This window comes from Patiria miniata, unplaced genomic scaffold (genome assembly GCF_015706575.1).
Source record: "Patiria miniata isolate m_02_andy unplaced genomic scaffold, ASM1570657v1 HiC_scaffold_24, whole genome shotgun sequence".
In the NCBI taxonomy this organism is placed as follows: Eukaryota; Metazoa; Echinodermata; class Asteroidea; order Valvatida; family Asterinidae; genus Patiria; species Patiria miniata.
Genome location: NW_024037063.1, coordinates 2,685,611 through 2,704,508, shown reverse-complemented (window position 1 = coordinate 2,704,508; position 18,898 = coordinate 2,685,611). Strand labels below are relative to the sequence as shown.

The window sequence follows — 18,898 nt, the reverse complement described above, 5'->3', positions numbered from 1 at the left end:
TCATTTTTTTTTGGCCGGATTATTGGTATAATTATTGCCTGAAAGTTTAGCTGATGATAGCATTAGGCCACGGGCCTGTGTGTCCTTTGTCCCAGCTACTTTTTGGACTATGTTTTGAATCCGCATAATGCTGTGAAAGATGACTTATAATTTGTGAGGAATATATAATCTTGACCTTGTCGACAGTCGTTGTCGGTGAGGGCGCTCTCATTTAAACTTTAACACGATGTGATCATGTTAAATGGCATCCAAGGATTTTGTGAAGATTGTTTTTACTATTTTGGTACAGTCGTCATTAAATTTCACAGCAAAATCAACGCAACCTAGTTGTGACTGCTGACTAATCATTAACCTATAATTCCTGTTCTGAATATCATTAGATTTTGAGGGTGCTATTGATGTCAAGGAGGGCGGTATTGATGTAACATGAGGGCGCTATTGATGTCGAGAGGGGGCGCTATTGACACCAAGAGAGGACGTTTGGAATTTGAAACCTGAGTTTACACAACCCCGTCTCGTTCAGTTCAGTTAGCTGATGGGTCGTGCGGTCATTCAACCTCCCCTGGTTTCGGACCGTTATTTGATGCTGGAGCTTTTCACTCCGCGAGGGTTCAGCTCGGCTGCAAATCCCCATCTCGCATGCCGAGCAAATCCCCCGGACACGAATGCAGCTTGGCTTTTCGCAACATCTAAAGGGCTGAACACGTGTGTTAGGCATTATTGACAGAAATGAATTCCACAACCAGAATGACTTTGCATTAATACACAGACTTGATGATCATGAGCCGTTCTGAAATATGGCAAGTTTGGTGGTCGAGCGGTAAGCAGGAGGTCGTGGGATCGAGTCCCATCCGAGTAAGTTTGTGGATTTTTACTCGCAAACCCTCGGCCGGTATACCGGGTATAAACAGTGTTTATAAAATACTTCGTCAAAGGCAAAATGCAAATTGCAATATAAAACTAATCGTGTGTGTTTGAAATCAGCACGCGACTAGCTCTCGCAAAGAGTGGGTCATTGTGCAGATTTCATCAAGGCACAGGCATCTCATGCGTGTGCGAAATTCAATATGCCTTGAGGGTAAATGGAATGGATATAATCATCATGAAATGACTCTTCAAAATGTTTCTCGTGTTCACAGGATGCCGCTGTTATTCATGACACAACCTAGAATTTAAAAAAACCTTCAAAATACCGAAGGGAACATGACTGCGAAACTCAGCCCGGATTCCCCCTCATCCTAGGGGAGAAATGTTCCGATTCCTGCTTCATCATCCGATACACCAACACCTGTAATTGCTTCACCGTGTCATAATTTCTGTCAAGAAAAAAATCCGGGGTGAACAATGGTCCGTCTTCAGGTACTGAACCAGAAAAATTGACTATGCTAATTTCCATCCATCAAAGTGTTTTTGCTCTTTCTTAAACAAAGTAAAGAAACACCTCCCATTATGTTAGCTGATCTCCCCCCCCCCCCCCGTCCCATCAACGGCATGTCCCAGTACTTAATCCTAGCCGTGTTGGCCATTCTTGAAGTGCCTAAAACTTCTCCGTCAATAGCTGGGGAACTGGCCGCGTTGATTGAGATCGGCGGGGGTCGGTGTCCGCGGAGCCTTTTAGAGTTCTACCGCGTCGTCACTCAGCACCGTACCGGGGATTGTCAGGCCCGAACCCCGGCCGGTCATGAGCAGGCGGGCCGGTGGAGAAAAAAGAAGAAAAACGCGGGGATATTTTGAAGGGGGAGATATGCTGATGTGCTGACAGCTCACGCTCGAAGTTTTTCTGATTTGGAAGATTTTTTCTTTTAAAGGCGACTAGGAGTTGAGTGATTGCGGCAGGACCCAGAGGGCGGGCTGTGTGTGCTTCGTGACTGATAGGGTATTCTCGGTAGGGCGGTTTCTTGTCATCGCATAGGCGTCTCTCATGAGCGTTGTTTGCAGTAGTGCGGAAATACACGGTGCACGTGTTTTGATTGCGATGATGTTAGTGTGTGATGATTTCTCGTGACCTTTGACCCACTCAAGTTTGACGACTGCGAGAGTCGGATCTATACATAGAATACATAGCATTTAGCACTTCCTTGTTTCTGAAACCTATACCGGCCAACGAGGCACGTACAGGTATTCAGCAGTGCATTAGATGGTTTTCCGTCAAATTCGTACAATGATTAGAAGCCAAATAAAAAAATGTCTGCAATTTGGTTGTTAAAAAGGTCACGGAACAGCGCCCCCTAGTGTTGAATGGTGTCCAGCCATCTTTCTTTTTTTCTCTCGACACCTTCTTCTTGTTACTTTAAATGTGACTGAGTCCGCACAGATTTAATTACTTATGAACAGAGTCTCGTTGTGGACAACTAAACTTTTTTTTAAATACATGTACATGTAGACGAAAATAAAACTTTGGTGCAAATTCAGTGACAAAATAATGTTCATCCAGAATGTGAAGACGAAACATTGTTTATTGTGATCGTAACCACAAAAAAAATATCCAATAGCCGAAAACCACGGAGGAAGGGTGATCATACCAAAAATGCGTACCCTATACCAACAAGAGCAAAAGAGTAGTAAAAAATAAAAGTCCTTTTCTTTTCCACAGGAGATATCATATTTGAGAGGAAAAAATTATTCCACGTACTTAAAGGAAACAAGGCATAGCCCATTTCCACCGTGAACTACAGCAGTGAGCTCTTCACCAAGGATTTAAAGGTAATTTACAACATTTGCAAACATAAAAAAATACCAAATTATTATGAAATACCTTACTTGACTGTAAGTGAATGATAGTCTCAAGCATCCTGTGAAGTCATAGCACTTGGCGTGCTGTCATTTTCAAGAAAAGTGGAATTTTTGTTTCAATTTCCAACGATGGTCGGCCGACCACGCTGGGGATTTTTTCAAATAGTTCCACCAATTTACCAAACTAGTTAGTCCATATTTTGTTTGCAATCAGTTACACATCCGTGAACGGGTGCAAGCCAGCTAGTCTGGTTCCCTGACCTGAAAATTCCTCGACGTCAATACATTTATCTGTTTCGTCTGGTCTGAAGTAGGGTCAGGGAACCAGACTACAAGAGCAGCAATTTGTCCTTGTTTTTTTTCCAGCATCTATATGAACCCAAACTTTAAACAGGTCAATGTAACAATATTTGCTACAAAATACTAACCCCCAAATCCATCCATTTCTGAAAATTACAGCAAAAGCAAATGTATATAATTACCTATAAAATGCAAAACTCCGATGTTCCAGCATTATTCAATCGCTAACATCCAGTCGTGTCATAGGGGACAAAAAGACCGACAAATCATGCCGAGGACAGATTTAGAGCTGGGGATTTACGAGCTTCATTAGCCGGCCGATCAGTTGCGCTTCCTTTAGCGCGGGAACAAATCTGTAGCGAAACCACCGCCGTCTGTTTGACCTCCAGGTCACGGAATAAAAGATGGCTGCTGGCGGAACACGCAGACCGCGCAGTTGGTGACAGAGATATCACTTTTTGATATCGTTATGACGGTGCGGATCTTTCACAACACCAAATACTTGCACAAAATGAGTACTTTCACAATAATACTAATCACATTAATGCGTTAAAGACATATTTCAATCAGCTGTGGAACTTACCCATCAAAACTGTGTGATCATATTTAAAATCTGTGTTAAATTAGGCTTCCTACTTTTACTATTTGTGTTTTGTCTTCGAGTTTCTAGTCTACCTAAAATACTGCCACTATGTCATCCATTGTTTCATTGTATTTGTTGCCCAGTGGTGTAACTTTAACATCTTCGATTATTGTTTCAACATCAGTTTTTGCATCACAAAATACATGATATGTTATTTTCTCATTGCAGAAAAGAAGACCTTTGAACCAGCCGACGGGGTTTGAACTTGAGCCAATAAAAAGTAGTAAGACTTCAGGGGTGAGTGAGCTAGCCTAACCATAGAGCGTTCCTTGCTCTATGGTCTAACTACATTTAACTATAGATAAATACACTAACCTGACAAATCGAACTCTGTAAGAGGTTCGTCTTTTCGGCCCCATCAGACATTTTCTCAAAGGCAACATTTTATTGTGAGATTGTTGAGTAACTTTAATTTTCCCCAAACCAGCAACATTGTACCATTAAGGAATAATAGAGGATTTTACAAAATTGATATCGATACACCTGCTATAGGGGATAATTGATAAGCGATCTAGCAGACTACTCCCTCCCCGTTTTTTACCCGGTTGTCGGCTCGTTCACAAAAGCATCTGGTCATGTTCGGCGTAACTTTGATGGGATTTCTTCGCGATCAATCATTTAGAAATGTCAGCACGGGGACCCTGATCCGAGCGGAAAGCGAAGGATTTATATCTACCGTGTCTCACCCTTGTATAGTCGATGGGAAAGACATTGTACACACACGCGGTCACGGCGGACAAAAACTGCGATTTACTGTCGTTGACGTCTCAGCGTTTGGATGGGTGACAGTTGTTATGTTGTGTAGGGTATTGACACCAAGCTGCTGGAAACACCATAACACAAGAGCCGCGTGGTGAGAATGCGGCGACAAGAGGTTGCATCGAATCAATTCAAGCCCCATTGAAAACAATGTAAAATCAACAAAGTTCATTGGCCACATAACTTGCAAGCCGACATCACTGGGGTTTCTCAACAAAAAACAAAAATCATTGTCTGGTCCTTCATTTTTCCTTTTCTTTTCAATTTTTGGTGGGTTAGTCCAATTACATTTTTAAATATTCACACCGAAAAGTGATACTTTCCTAAGCCCGCATGCGGCCATTTTACAAATGGCATCCCTCCACTTTCTCGGGCAAATAGGACCCATTTTCGACCGCAATTTTATCAAGTCTGCCCTCAGATGGAAGCCCAAAAATCAGGGAGTTGTTCCTCGGCTACATTTACACAATCCTCCCCTTTTTTTTCAAGCCAAACGGTCTTCTTTTTCCAAAAAAAATGTTGTGGGGGCACTTTTCATGCTAATGAGCTGGAGTAGCCAATTCTCACTTCAGTTAGTTCTGTGCACCCATGAGTGTAACGATTTCGGACGCCATTTTCGGTCCAAAAATGGAGAAAACGTAATGTCATGAGATTGTGGGGTTGTTTTAATGGTACACTGTATTGTCAACTTGAGAGACGGAACTTTATTTTGAGAAACTGATGATTTTTCATGGGATTGGTTGTCATTTTTTTTTTATACTGAAAACTTGTTCAAGTTTTGTGGCTTCTCGACAATCTCGAACTTCCTGGATCAACACGAAACATGTAAATGTCTCTAAAAAGGGCGCACAGTGGGTTCATGATTCTTCCATACAAATAAAAAGAAAACATCAAATTACACGTCCTCAATTTAGGAGACTTTAAAGTTCCCCTCGCCCCTTCCTAATGAAAAAAAAAATATGCAGTTATCGAAATAACTGCCCACAAACATTCAATGAGGATGAGTAATATCCTTGCCTTTATTAGGTTGATGAGTAAATAACTTGTCTCTTGGTGGTTTTTTTTCTGAGGAATCAAATATGAAAGTGATCGTGAACATGATCTGGACCGTGATACCTTATCTCGAGGACTGTCTATCTTTCCCTCATGACAGCCGAACAGGCGTATCTCATACTCAGAGAGCCGTGAAAGTCACGTACACATCCCCGTCCTTAACCATGACCACTCAAAAAAAATCTACCTCCACTCCTTTGTCTCAAGACTCTCATCATGTAAAACTGCCAGACGATGATTTATGCCTTCCTACATGTCCCCGCCGCTCATTCGAAAAACACCTGAAAACTGCAAACAGCGTGACCCTCCGTGCCGTCCACCTGTCCCTCATAAGATGTTGTCAGATGGGTATTAAGATAACGTCAGGAGTTATGATGGAGAGCGGTGTGGGCTGTCGAGACAGTTGACGTGACGTGTGTCAGGGTTTTATGATGGACGTGGGTTGAGGGATTCTCACGGCGTCTGTCAATGTCATGGTGTGTTCTTTGAAGGCTTCATGACATGAGTACAGTGGCGCCGGGATCTACGGGGTTTATGGGGTCTAAACCCCCTCTTGGGACGCAAAAAAAGGAAAAAATTGTGCAGAAAAACACAACACATGCCTGCTTTACCCCCCCCCCCCCTTGACAGCTCCCCCTTGGGCCAAAGCTGGATCCGCCCCTGAAATATGATTTGGAAGGAGTAGGGTTTGGACCTGCGACCGCCGGATTACCGTCCCCGTGCTCTTCCAACTGAGCTATCCAGCCCTGTACGTTGGCGGATCTCCGTTTTGTCAGTGTCTTTGTTCAATATATTTTGTACAAATATCCATTCCTTGGAAATGTATGTGAAAACTATGAGATATCCATTTCTGGTGAACGTTTTCCAAAATGCACTTTTTGCAGCATTTTTTTCTTTACCTCTAAAGCCGTGTTGTTTTGATGTCAATTAAGGCAACATTCTTCTGTTCAGGATTTTCTGTTAAAATTGTGAACCCAAAATTTTACTAAATGAAAACATTTGTATGATATGTACATGATTTTTTTTCTCCCATTGACTTCTCGACATCGACACCTCTCCATGAAATAAGTTTCCAACTCGTCTCAACACTTTTAAGGACAACTTCATCCGAGCATCTGGGCTGTCGTCACGCTTACGTCACGTCTCTGAATTGGGTTTAAAAGAGGAGCGTCATCAACCTCCACAAGCTTGATGCTGAATTTTATGGCAGAAGTTGACATGTTGCAGTGAAAAGTTGATCCAATCATAGAATGTACTGCATATTTAGACAGTGTCTTGGGCTGTTAGATTATGAAACTTAATCCGTTAACTGGGCCGCTAATAGCTCGCTCTGTAAAACTCCTCCGCATTCCCTTTTAATCATCGGTGTTCTCTTTTTTGTGGATATGATGATGCAGCGGTTTTTCTTGAGTCATCGGTCTAGTTTCCAGCGTAGCCGTGAAGAGAGCGGCGCCCGGATGCGTTGTTGGAAATTCATCCTTCACGCAGAGAAGAAACTCTCCACGAAGGTTTTTTTTTTTGGGGGGGGGGGGAGGGGGGTTGCGTTATTTTTAAGAGGAGTGAATTGGATTGATGAGGGGATATTGGCGTGGCGTGAGATGACACTGCAAGAATCTGGGAAGTCTAGGACAGGGGGAAAGCATGTACGGGGGAAAGGACTCTCCATCCGCTGCAAGATTGATGTGAAGCGTTAATTGTTGCCAAAACCTGCGAGTTTGACAAGAGTGACTCATTGTGCACGTATATAAGCGGTTAATATATTCCATTTTTAGTTGATTTCTTTTCCTAACAGGTTTTCTGTGTTATTCACATCATTTGCGGCATCTGTGCGGCGTTAGGTGTACGTCGTGCTTCAAAGCGATTGCGCACTATATAGGTAATGCTTTGCGATCCAGTTGCGTAACTATAAGGGAAGTCTACGGGAGCCACACCCTCCCCCGCTCGGGGCCTGTATAACCCCATTAGGTAAGGCAATAAAATAGATCCGGAAAAGACGCCCAAAGTGCCCCCCCCCCCCCCACACACCCATCCAATTCCCGAAAATTTGACCTGTCGCGTCCAATAAGCGTTGACCAGTTATTTTTTTTCCGTCGATTTTTTTTCCGTTTCACAACTTCACCACCTCACCCCGCCACATGTTCATCATTAAATTGCAAGCACAAACCAACGCCATTCCTCGATCGCTTTAAAATAACATTGCTCATTACAAACCTTTATCCACTAACCAACCCTTGTACACCACCCCGTCTTGTTGACATTATTAATTGTCAACATACAACATCATTCTAAAGGCAAGCATCTAGAGCCGGTGGAAGCAACCTGCCAACTACAGGTTGAATTGAGATCTAGCCTTTCTCTCCCACATGTACATTTTGAAATAGTTATAAAATTGTTAGATTTTTTAATGGAGATTTTTTGGGGCCACTTCCGCTTTCCAAAACCCCTGCCGTTGCCAGCATCTCACCATCCTTTTCTACAAGAGACCCCATCACCATAATATGTCATCCTCACATTTTCGATGTCTCATAAGGACTGTTTACGATTGCCTGCGACCGTCCCAAACAGGGTCATAGGCCATAGCGCAATCCCAAGACAGAGACTAGAGAAGGGTCTCATCTCGGCTTGACAAGCCGAGCGTTAACCGATATGACAAGGTTGCCGCAAATCAACCTGCCAGCCGACTGGGGTTCATAAACCTATCAATTATCTTGTCAGAAACTTGTCGGCTGAGTATGGGTATAATTAACCGCAGATGCTGACAAGCGGGAGGGTGGGGAGATTTTTTCTCTCTCCCCAGACCTCTCTCTTTCAGTCGTGTAAAACCGATGAATTCAGGAAACAGCTACACCTTAGACAGTTTAGTCGCAGGAGTTTTGTTTTATGAAAAAGTGTTTTTTTTTATTGGCATGTTCTTGATGGATGACATGTCTCGTATATTGTGTCAGTTGCGTTGAGACACACTCGGGTCTGTCTTAAAAGTTATTAAAAGTGTTAGTTCGGCGAGTTGTCAGCTTAACGGTTGTCTTGGGATGATCAGGTGGAAATCAGGCTTGAAACTCTTGAAGATTGTCAAATCGTTTTATTTATTTCTTGAGAAGCTTTGCTGTGAAGTTATTATTTTATTTTTGGGAAAATGTGAAACAGATATGCCCTGAGTCGCCGTATTCTGGATTTTCCTAGTCCAAGTTCCAAACTTCGCAGTAGCGTAGCAGGATCCATTTTGCAGGGGGCGCTTACGGGACCCAATTTTCCTGGTGGGTTCACAATGTTATTGGTCATTATCTCAAATAATACAAAGCTATGTTTGCCTTCTTTAAATTCTGAGCGGGGAGGGGGGGGGGGTGCACAGGCCTCAATGGGAGGGATGGGGGCCGACCCTATGGTACCCCTTTGTTTAATAACGCACTGAAGTTTTCTCGTGTGTTAGCTTCAAGTTGACATATTTTTTTTGTATTTAATGCAAAAGTCAACAGTCACGTCTCGACAATGGATTCTTCCCAGTGAAAACGAGGAAATAATTTGTGCTCAGGATCAGGATGTCTTGCTGTAATGAGCAGACCGACTTCCGTGCTCCACGGGTGCAGCCGACTGAACGCAAGCCGAACGCGAGAAGCCATCTCCGGCCCATTAACAACCGAGAACAGGTGAAAATCATCCGAGAGTGTCGATGTGCAAAGACATTCCCCTCTCACACATAGTACACCCCTGGCTGGTTGAGCCTGAGAGTGAGAAGTACACATCACTTCTCTCCCTCCTGTCTCGCAGTATCGGTTATAATCTGTGAAGTCGCGGACTTTTTTTTTTGTATCCCCTTCTGGCGACTTGCGAAATTAAGTTGTAACACCGATCCCGTCAGAGCTTGGCATCTCGGAGGGTGGTTTAGACCGCGGATGCGCTAGGGCAACGTGTTTTCCAACAAATTAAAAGGCTTTGTGTCACCGGCGTTTCAAAGCCACCGCGACTCGTCGAGACATCTGCCCCGTCACCCGCGATCATTTCCTGGCCGAGACACCGCTGCCCTTGTCCGCTGCCTTAACAGTCCCCGCCTGATACAATATAATCGGCGGTACCGTTTGCTCAAATAATTAAAGGATTAGCCGAGGGACAGGGGGGCATATGTGTACCCCCATCACATTCATGTAATGCCCCTCCAGCTAGTTGCCATGGTGATGGGGGAGATTGTGATTGGCGCCCCGAGCTGGTGACGTAATTATCAATGATTAAAAGATCCGCCGACGCGCTAGATCGACCGCTTGAATTTGTCTTATGCCTATTTCATTTCATTTCATTTCCCACTCGGGTGAAATGACAGTACGAGAACAAAAAAAAATTGCGGCAGAAAATAAAATCTCAGCGGGTGTCGGCAAACCGGTATTATCTTAAGAGAACCATCAAAATTGTGTGATTGAAGCCAGACGAACAGAAATTTGCGTGAAGCCAGCGGGCGAGAGAGAGTCAAGAGCTACTATAAGACAAACTTGGCTTAGGTACAATATCACTATGCTGTCAAGGATTTGGAGAGAACACAGCTCCATGCGCTACAGCCGCAGGCTTTATGACACGACTGCTGTATGTTACGTGTGTGTGTCTGTGTGTGCGGTTTACTAATATGATGACGCAAAACGTCTTGAAGAGATTGCCAAGACACAGTGTGAGGCATTTAGACTCCCTCTCGTGTCGGGGGAGTTGGCCAAATGATGTCAGAGGATTCTCATGTAGCGTCCAAATAACGGTTTAGGCCCGGGGAATGAAGAATTGAAGATATTACTTTATAGGACCGTGCGTCATTACACATGAAATGACGACGAGAAACATTGTAATCAAAATGTAGGCCTGAAGCTGAAGGCTCGCCAACATTTTGTTCACCAATTTTTGTTGACGTGTATTTACAGATGCCATAGTGATGGCGAACTGAAGAAAATGCACTGATGGAATAAACCTATGTTATTATCATCAACTTGAGTGTACAGTGTGCAAATCTGTAATGTCTTAATTGTTTCCGTGTATGAAATAGAGACAAGCCACTCGATAGCGCCCTCTGTTGTTTGGAGTAGGGATTTCATCAACTTAATGTATCTGAAAGCCGCCATTTACTTGATTTAATTCGGGCCTGTGAGTGATGATTTTGAGTCTAACATATGTTTTACTTTCGATCCCTATCCGTCAGTGCTTCTATACTAAATCTGGAATTGCACTATTTAATTGTACACATTCGAATTCCCGTTCCCCCAGACCATGTTTCCCAACCGATTCCCCTTCCCCAAAAATAAAGTCATCACATTCGACTTGGGTTTCCTTTGATGACGTACCGACCTGGCATCGCAATTTCCCCTCGTCCCGAATACCGCTATCCCGTGGGATCTCCCGCTATCCCATGGGATCAAGGGATGTCTGCAAAACAGATTTTCTCCCTGTCCCTGACTTTTATAATCCAACATGCCGACGGCGGCGGCAAAGCTGCACTACACACAGAGCGACTTTTCAAGTTATTACTCCGAAATTTAATCGAAATAAATGCTTTGACTTTTCTGGCTTTTTTTTATCCTTTGGTGATCAGTATCTTAGGATGTGAAAGTGCAATTTATAGGAAAACAGAGTGAGACAGCATAAAAGTTGGCCGAACTGATTGAGAGGAATCAACAGAGTGATCGCCCTTTCATTGGAGTATTGCTGATCTTTTCTTCAGCAGCTAGCTGCCCGTGAAGGCCATATCGAAGTTGGACTGTCAACCGATTGAAGGGGATATACATCATTTGCCTTTGCTGTAATTTTCAGAAATGGATGGAATTGGGGGGTTGGAAATATATAGCAAAGATAGTTACATTGACTTTTTTAAGGTTTTGGGTTCGAAAATGCTATAAAAACCAAGAAAAACAATCATTTTCCTGTAGTCTGGTTCCCTGACTCCATATAAGAAGAAACAGAGCAGTTTACATACATTGGGGAATTGTAAGGTCAGGGAAACCAGTCTAGCTGGCTTGTACCCGTTCATAGGTGTGTAATCGATTGCAAACAAGTTCGATGGTCGATTGGGGCCAGTATTTGAAAAAAAACCAGCTTTTTTTCCAACGCTGGTCGGCCGACCAGCGTTGGAAATTGATACAAAAATACCACTTTTCTTGAAAATGACAGTATACCAGGTGCCATGATTTTACAGGATGCTTTACACTGTCATTCACTAACAGTCCAGCAAGGTATTTCAAAATGAGTTGGTAGTTTTATTTTTTGATGTTTGCAAATGTTGTTTTTTCCCTTTAAGGATGTAGGAAACGTGTGTGCTCATATTTCAAACACTCCAGCAAGGTATTTCAAAATGAGTTGGTAGTTTTATTTTTTGATGTTTGCAAATGTTGTATTTTCCCTTTAAGGATGTAGGAAACGTGTGTGCTCATATTTCAAACACTGCCTTCTTGAACGTAATTGGGTCACCTTCATTTCCAACTACATGTATAGACCGTGCGCCCTGTGACGTCATGCCAACGGACAAACGAAGGGCAACCCAAACATTCAAGCATCTTTTGCATGTTATTTTGCCGTAATTAAACAGTTTCACATTTTCAAGAAATACACCTGCAGTGCATGCACGGAAGAGAACTGGTGTGCTGAAATTTGGCATTATGTTATCCCAACATCCAATTTGTGAACATGGTCTGTAAGATTCAGCACCGCTTTTCCACATGTCGAATTATGAACGCTTTATGATAACATAAAGATATGATAACATTTGGTAATTATTTAATTCTTTCTCAAGAAACCCAAAGGGTTCCGAAGGAAGCCTGAGAAAACCTGGTTATGGAGAAGAAGATGTAGAAATGTTGTTCAGTTTTAGAGTTGGAAGGAAAAGCTTTGGATAAATATTCAAGGGAAAACCCATGGAATCAGGTAGGGACTGAAGTTTCCAATTCACATGTTGGCATCAGACGGGATTCGAACCCGGGTCACAGCCGTGTAAGGCGAGCAAAGTACCACTCGGCCAACACGACTCCCCAAATCAGTGCTGAAACTTTTTCGTATAGCTATAAATCAAACATGCAGACATTCAGCAGATGATTTTTTTTTATCTGGAGATCTCAAATGCAGATACAAGTACTTGTTTTTATTCGCAAAATTTATTACTGACATTTATTTGTGTAATATTGCCCGCTGTCTCGCTGGGCACTCGAGTGGTTATCAAAAGAGACGAGCGTGTTCTTCTCCAAACAGAACTGATGATGCAATTCATCAAAAAATACCTCGCCAAAGATTCACTCAAAATACCTCCGTCGGCCTGTCAACCCAACGATGCAGATGTTGACCTCTGCACACCATAGAGCTTCTGCGGTGTCATACCCCGCCTTGTTTTATTATCGACAGCGTTTTCTCATTTGATGTCAATTTGTCATTAAGGCGCTGTATCTGTGGGCAGCTCTCTAGCCAGCTCGCTCTCTGCGCTGCAGCCCCCAGCAGAGTGTCTGTGACAAGTCAGAGCTGTTAAGCTTAATATGAAAGCCGGTATGGAGCGCCAAATGTAACAACGGTGGTGATTTCTGAGAGAGCCGGGTAGCATATTATTCATCAGATGGAATTTTGCGTCGGGAAAACAATATTAGGTTTTGCCCTTCACGGCCGTATAAACACTGTACATGTTTGTATACTCAGTGTGTTACCTCTTGAGTGAAAGTTAGAAAATCACTCGGGTGGGACTCGAACCCACTACCTCCTGCTTTCTAGTGCCAGACGTCTTACCACTCGACCACCGAGCTTGCGGGATCGGTTGGCTGGTTCGAATCTGATGTACATGTAGCAGCGGGTAGCGCAATAGGTAGCATATTGTGCAGTGCTGTTCGTTGTGATTTTGCCCGAGCCAGGGTAGATAATGATACAGAAAAGAATTTATGAAGTTGGTCGGTGGATTAAGCGGCGACTAAGTTTTCCTCAAAATCAATGTTTTCAACAAAACGAACTCAGGAGAAGACAGAGAATTGTCCAGAAATAACTGGCTGTCTTTCAGAACCCACACAATTAGTACAGCTTCATCGTTAGTACCGGTATGCTGAAGGCATGCCGATGTCAGATGTATGCTAACAGTGTTCGTTATCCTTGTTTTTATCTTACTTATCACAACTCAACCGTTTGTCAAGATGCTCTCAATGATATAGTGCAGATATGGAGATTATGTGGACATACAGGAACAGTGCCACTTATATTAGAGTCAATTGGTGTCCAACCTCTCGCTATTACGTGTTTAAGAGTATTCTTGATTTAAAGACATTATTAGTAGTTAGTAGGTACAACACCATCAACTCAGTCTGTATTGGCACAGACTCTTGTACGCAATATCAGCCGTAACTTAGCACAAAACTTAAGGACCATGGTTTGTCATGAACGACGTACGGGACCAAGAGCGGAAACGTCTGGTATCACCACCAGCAAGCAGGATGGAGGTTTCAAATCAGAGCGGGTTTGATTATATGACCCTTCGGCCGTCCATACCCAATCGCTCGCCGGAGAGGGCCCGGGGATCGGCGGTGTGGGCTGTTTGTTCCTGTCGGCTTGCTCTCTGTTGTCGCCCGTCCACCAGACGATAAATATTATGTTTTGCCTGTCTTGCTGTGCAGATACCGACAGCTGAGTCGGCTGTCAGTCCCCCTGAGCTGATAAGTGGCGGTGCCGCGGCCGCTAATGTCAATAACATATCGATGTGGTATCGATCGATGATGAAAGAAATACAGCATTATCTGCGGTATCTGTAGTATCTGTAATATCTGTGGTTTAATAATTTCCTGAAATACCGAATTACAACAATACAACCTATTTGGAACTTCAACTTTGTTTGACTTTCAAGTTTGTTCAATGTTTGTAGCAGCTGTGTAGCTAGCTTCATACTGCTCTGCGATATCCACAACTGTGAGCCATTTCATTTCGGTTTTCACTCGTGCATTTGCGCACAAATCACAAATTAAAAATGTAATTCCCATGACTAAAATAATGGGGAACCGCCAACACAGGGCTGGATAGCTCAGTTGGTAGACTGCCGGAACGGTAATTCGGGGGTCGCAGGTTCAAACCCCGCTCCAGTCAATTTCTCTAGTAATAAACATTAAAATTATTCCATGATGATGTACAATTCAAGAAACTGCAATTTCTCTTTACAGATTACTTGCTTTGTGTGACCGTACGGAGTCTCTCAGCGTGAAAGACTTTCAGCATCCAAACGAACTCCTGTGTAACAAGGTCTGGAATTCTGCCAGGGAAACAAGTTATGATTGACAGCAATTAACTTAATGATGAAAGTCTTAATGAGAGACGCGTCGGTGAAAACAATGTGCACCGTACCAGCAAAGATAAGTGATACCAGACTGTGATTGACAACGACATGCAACTGTATATAGGTTGGGCGGCGGACACCCGACCACAGTCAACCCTCGCCGTAATCAGACCTGGCATATTAGGGCTACGTGAACTACTCGTTTGAGGCTACCGCGGGGGCCACCCACCGCACTCGTATCCAATTACGGACGCTGTGACTGGGCGGAGGGCCAATCAAAGCGAGTGGTGTTATCCACGATTTGAACGAGTAGTTGATATTGTACATGCCATCCAGAGATGGATTACAATAGCGTATTTCAAATTTCGTTTGTCAAAAAAGGACTTCCATACAAAATGATGGACAGTCCATGAAAATAGCCTCGATTCAAGCCGTCTTCAGAACAGCTTTTGAAAATACCAAGGACTTCATCAGTAACAAGGAAGCTGGCGGTTTTATCCTGGACTCGAATTAAGATTAGCTGTCTCTGGTCATCAATAATGGACTTTTTGAAATTAAGGCCTTGTCTCCGGTTCGGCTTCAGGCTAGACCCCGACGGGCTAGTTTGGTATTTGAACATCAAATGCATATACAGACTTCAGATTTTTGTTTGTCTTCGAAACGATTCTGGAGGCGGGGTAGACCGAAGCTAGGACAGCCTCTGAAATAATAAGCTACAGCTGACAAAGGGAGTGGCTATAGACATAGACATTTGTGTTATTTCCTTAGTTTGTGAAATGTCATTGACTGCTTGGAAATCATTGCCGCTGAGGGCGCGCTTCTCTCCCGTCGGTGCTGCTTTCCCTAATCTCACGCGGTTCACGCGGACTCCCAACTTGTCGGAAACGAAGCAAATAAACGACTTGCACCTGGATCGCCGCGTCTCACAAATTACGATATGGTTTCAATCCTCGCCCCCGGCCGGCCAAATCGCAAGCGCTCTGTAACTGGTACTGTCTTCAATATTAGATTTTAATGTCCCGCGAGCCGTACAGCTCTAGCCCTGCCGACAACTACACAGCCCCGCACTGACAAACAGAATCTACGAAAGCCAGTTTGATGTATTATTTAGGAGTGTTTTCTTGAGGTTTTTTTTTTCGTTTTTAACTTTCTCTGTGTGGCCGTGACTGGGAGGGCAGGATGGCGGTACGTAGCGGCCTGAACAAACTGAGCCGAGCCTTTCATCCGCGCCGCTTCCCGGTAGGACCTCTGCCGGCTCCCGGTCGGGTGCGACGGTCCGAGTTGATGATAATGTCAATTTGGATTTGAGTTGGGCAGATTCGAAATGATGGCTTGATGAACCAGCTTTAGCCTGGGTTGACCCTCGAAAGCCAAGACCACGCACTCGCTGCGATCCCCGTAGTTCTTGAGATCCTACACTCAGGCTAGGCTAGGATAAAAATTTACTTTGTTGGCGGTCACTGCTTCGGGGATGAGCCAAGAATTTTCATCGGGCTGAAATCCAATCTGGAGACACGTAGTTGTAACAGTCGTATGGGTGGTTTGTGTCAACACAATTATTGAATCGGTTGCGAGTCGTGGGAATCGAAATAACAAAGCTTGGGCTGCAATGACAGCTATATAGAGAAAAGCACTGGCCAAAGATGTGTATTTTTAATAGGTACATTGATCAATGTGAAACCTACAGTCCAATTATAAGATGTCCTTAAGATCCTATTATTCAGAGTGACCAAAAAAAAGTTGTGCAAGCAGATATCGTTAAATTTCTCAAAAAGTACCTAACATGAGTATTTCATTCTGGTGGGGCATATTACCTATATACTCTTGGGTATATTCAGTGAAAATGTCGTGGAAACCAGCTGTAACAGATTTAAAAGGATATATGTTTTCAACTATTCCAATGGGAATTACACATTGCATTGGAAATCGCTCAACCGGCACTCAGCAATGGGATTTTTCCTTAACTGTGTAAAACACATAGGAACGGGTAAAAACAAATCTGTTGTATCTCTGGTTTGCATGAATGGATTTCAACAAATGTTCGCTGTGATTATACATAAGAGTACAAACAATATACTCCAGCAACATGAAATGCTGATGTTGGATACTTTTGGAGAAATGTAAAGATGTCTGCTTGCACAACTTTATTGGGGTCACCCTATTTGTAATTGTAATAATTCTCCTCATATAAGAAAATTCATCCCTCCCATTTTAATTCATTCTGTCATATTTATGTGTTCATGTATTGTCTTCTTGTGGCTCCTAAACTGTCCCAACTCCCAATGCGCCCCTAGCCTGTCATCCTCCTCGTATCACTGACCTCGGCTCAACAATTTATGCTTTCCTTATTCTTATCATCGTAAGTTCCTTGAATTTGTCTTCTGCCGTACATCCCCTATCCATCATTGATGGTCTTACAGCCTCCCTCAACCTCCCTTCAAGTTCGTGTATCCAATCTGTCCTCAACTCCTGCACCTAGTTTAATTATCATCGCGCCTGTCACTCCGGCATCAACCCCCCCCCCCCCCTTCAATCTCGTCTCCTGTCACTGACCTTCCAAAGCCTCGGAGAGTCAACAGAAGAAAAAGAAAAGGAGGAAAGTTTGTCTTCTCGCCGGTTGACTGGCTGACTTGCTCCCGGTTGTGACATCCCTGAGACTCGCTGAGATGAAACCGAGATGATATTTCCGTTGGCTTGGCCTGTCTTGTCTCGTCGCTGTCTTCACGCCGGGGCGGGCTCTCGATTGCTCGCTGGACCGTGTGCAGTGAAGGAGAGTGCATTACATTGCGAAAAGGAAAGAAAAATAGACAACCCGCATCCACCCTAGCGGTAGTAGAATGCCTTCAAGACGAACCTAGTTTTCTTTGTCAAGTTTTAATCTGTGTCGTGTGTTACACAATGTATTTCTGGCTCTTTACAGTGAACATCTGTACCGTATTATGAAACGACACAAGAGGAGCGTCTTGAAATGTTGGTTGATTTTTTTGTTGAATGACCGCTGTGCAATGTGCTGTCTGTTTCATTGATAGCCCTAAAGGGCAAGCATTGTGTCATATTTATACCTTTCTAACTACCTGATGACCGACTCACTCATTCAATTTCGTTTGTGAGCCGGGCAGTGCAGTCGTAGAGGATTATCCCGTAACGCTACTGAATGGGCTGAATCCGTCCCATTTGTGTGGATGCATGACTTTCAGTGAATAGCGACTCTGGATGAATTCAACTGAATTGTGTGCACTCTGGAACCAGATTGACTGGCCTTGGCCTTGTTTTGTAATTGAGTAACTTTATGTGGAGGACTTCCGGTGTAGCATGAAATTCGGGCTCAATGGAAAACGACACATTGACCACATTGCGCATGATCAGTCCACAAAAGAAAACAATGACCGTCACACATAGGTGGAACTTAATCTAGATTACGCAAGTCCAGTTTAATTTCACATGTGCACATCACAAAGTCCACCCGTGCATGTCGGCAATGCAGCAGTTCTTTAGCCCTATCACCTCAGGCTTATTATAGCACAGTCACAATAATCATATCAATTGTACTGGACTAATAAAAATGGCCGATATTACTACCAATTATTATATAGGTCCTGTATGCAGGATCGGAGCTAGCTATTTGCCGTTCCGTATACGGAGGGAGGAATCCGTGAGTAATGAATTGCGACGTTTGCCAATGAACTGACGCCCCATATAACTCGCACTATTGGAGACAATGAGGCCCTTAAAAAATGCAATATGTCGGGTTATTGAACCAGTCTGTGAATGTAAGAAGGCTTTGTCGCACCATTAAGGTGTGATGTAGAAAAAGGATGTATAAGCTTCGGGTAGCAATTGCCAAAGAAGGATAATTAAACATATTTGTACGGGACCGTTTTAAAATAAAACCTGCTGAAATTTGTGAAAGTTATGTTCATGGCTGTGATTCTGGTTGAAATGCCTCTCTTTTATCATTTTCCACTAGATGCATGCCGGTGTTAATTGACGCAAGAGGGCGCTATTCAAACTTAGAAGCAGTACATTGTGTTAACCGGTACATGGATGGTTTGTACGAGATGAACTCGCTTGTGGTATTACCGATATTAATGATGCCAATTAATTTGTTACGATTTGAACATGAGATACTGGAATGTTGAGTTATTCTGTATTTTTAGCTTCTT

General features: G+C 43.4%; 1 long non-coding RNA gene across 1 annotated transcript in view; it reads left to right on the top strand.

Annotated features, from left to right (window-relative positions):
* The window catches only part of LOC119732080, a 34,353-nt gene extending 15,455 nt beyond the window's left edge, over positions 1 to 18,898 (top strand). Inside the window, exons 2-4 of the long non-coding RNA XR_005271512.1 lie at positions 2,594 to 2,703; positions 3,845 to 3,913; positions 18,703 to 18,898. This is a non-coding gene — a long non-coding RNA (uncharacterized LOC119732080). The remainder of the gene's footprint in view (positions 1 to 2,593; positions 2,704 to 3,844; positions 3,914 to 18,702) is intronic.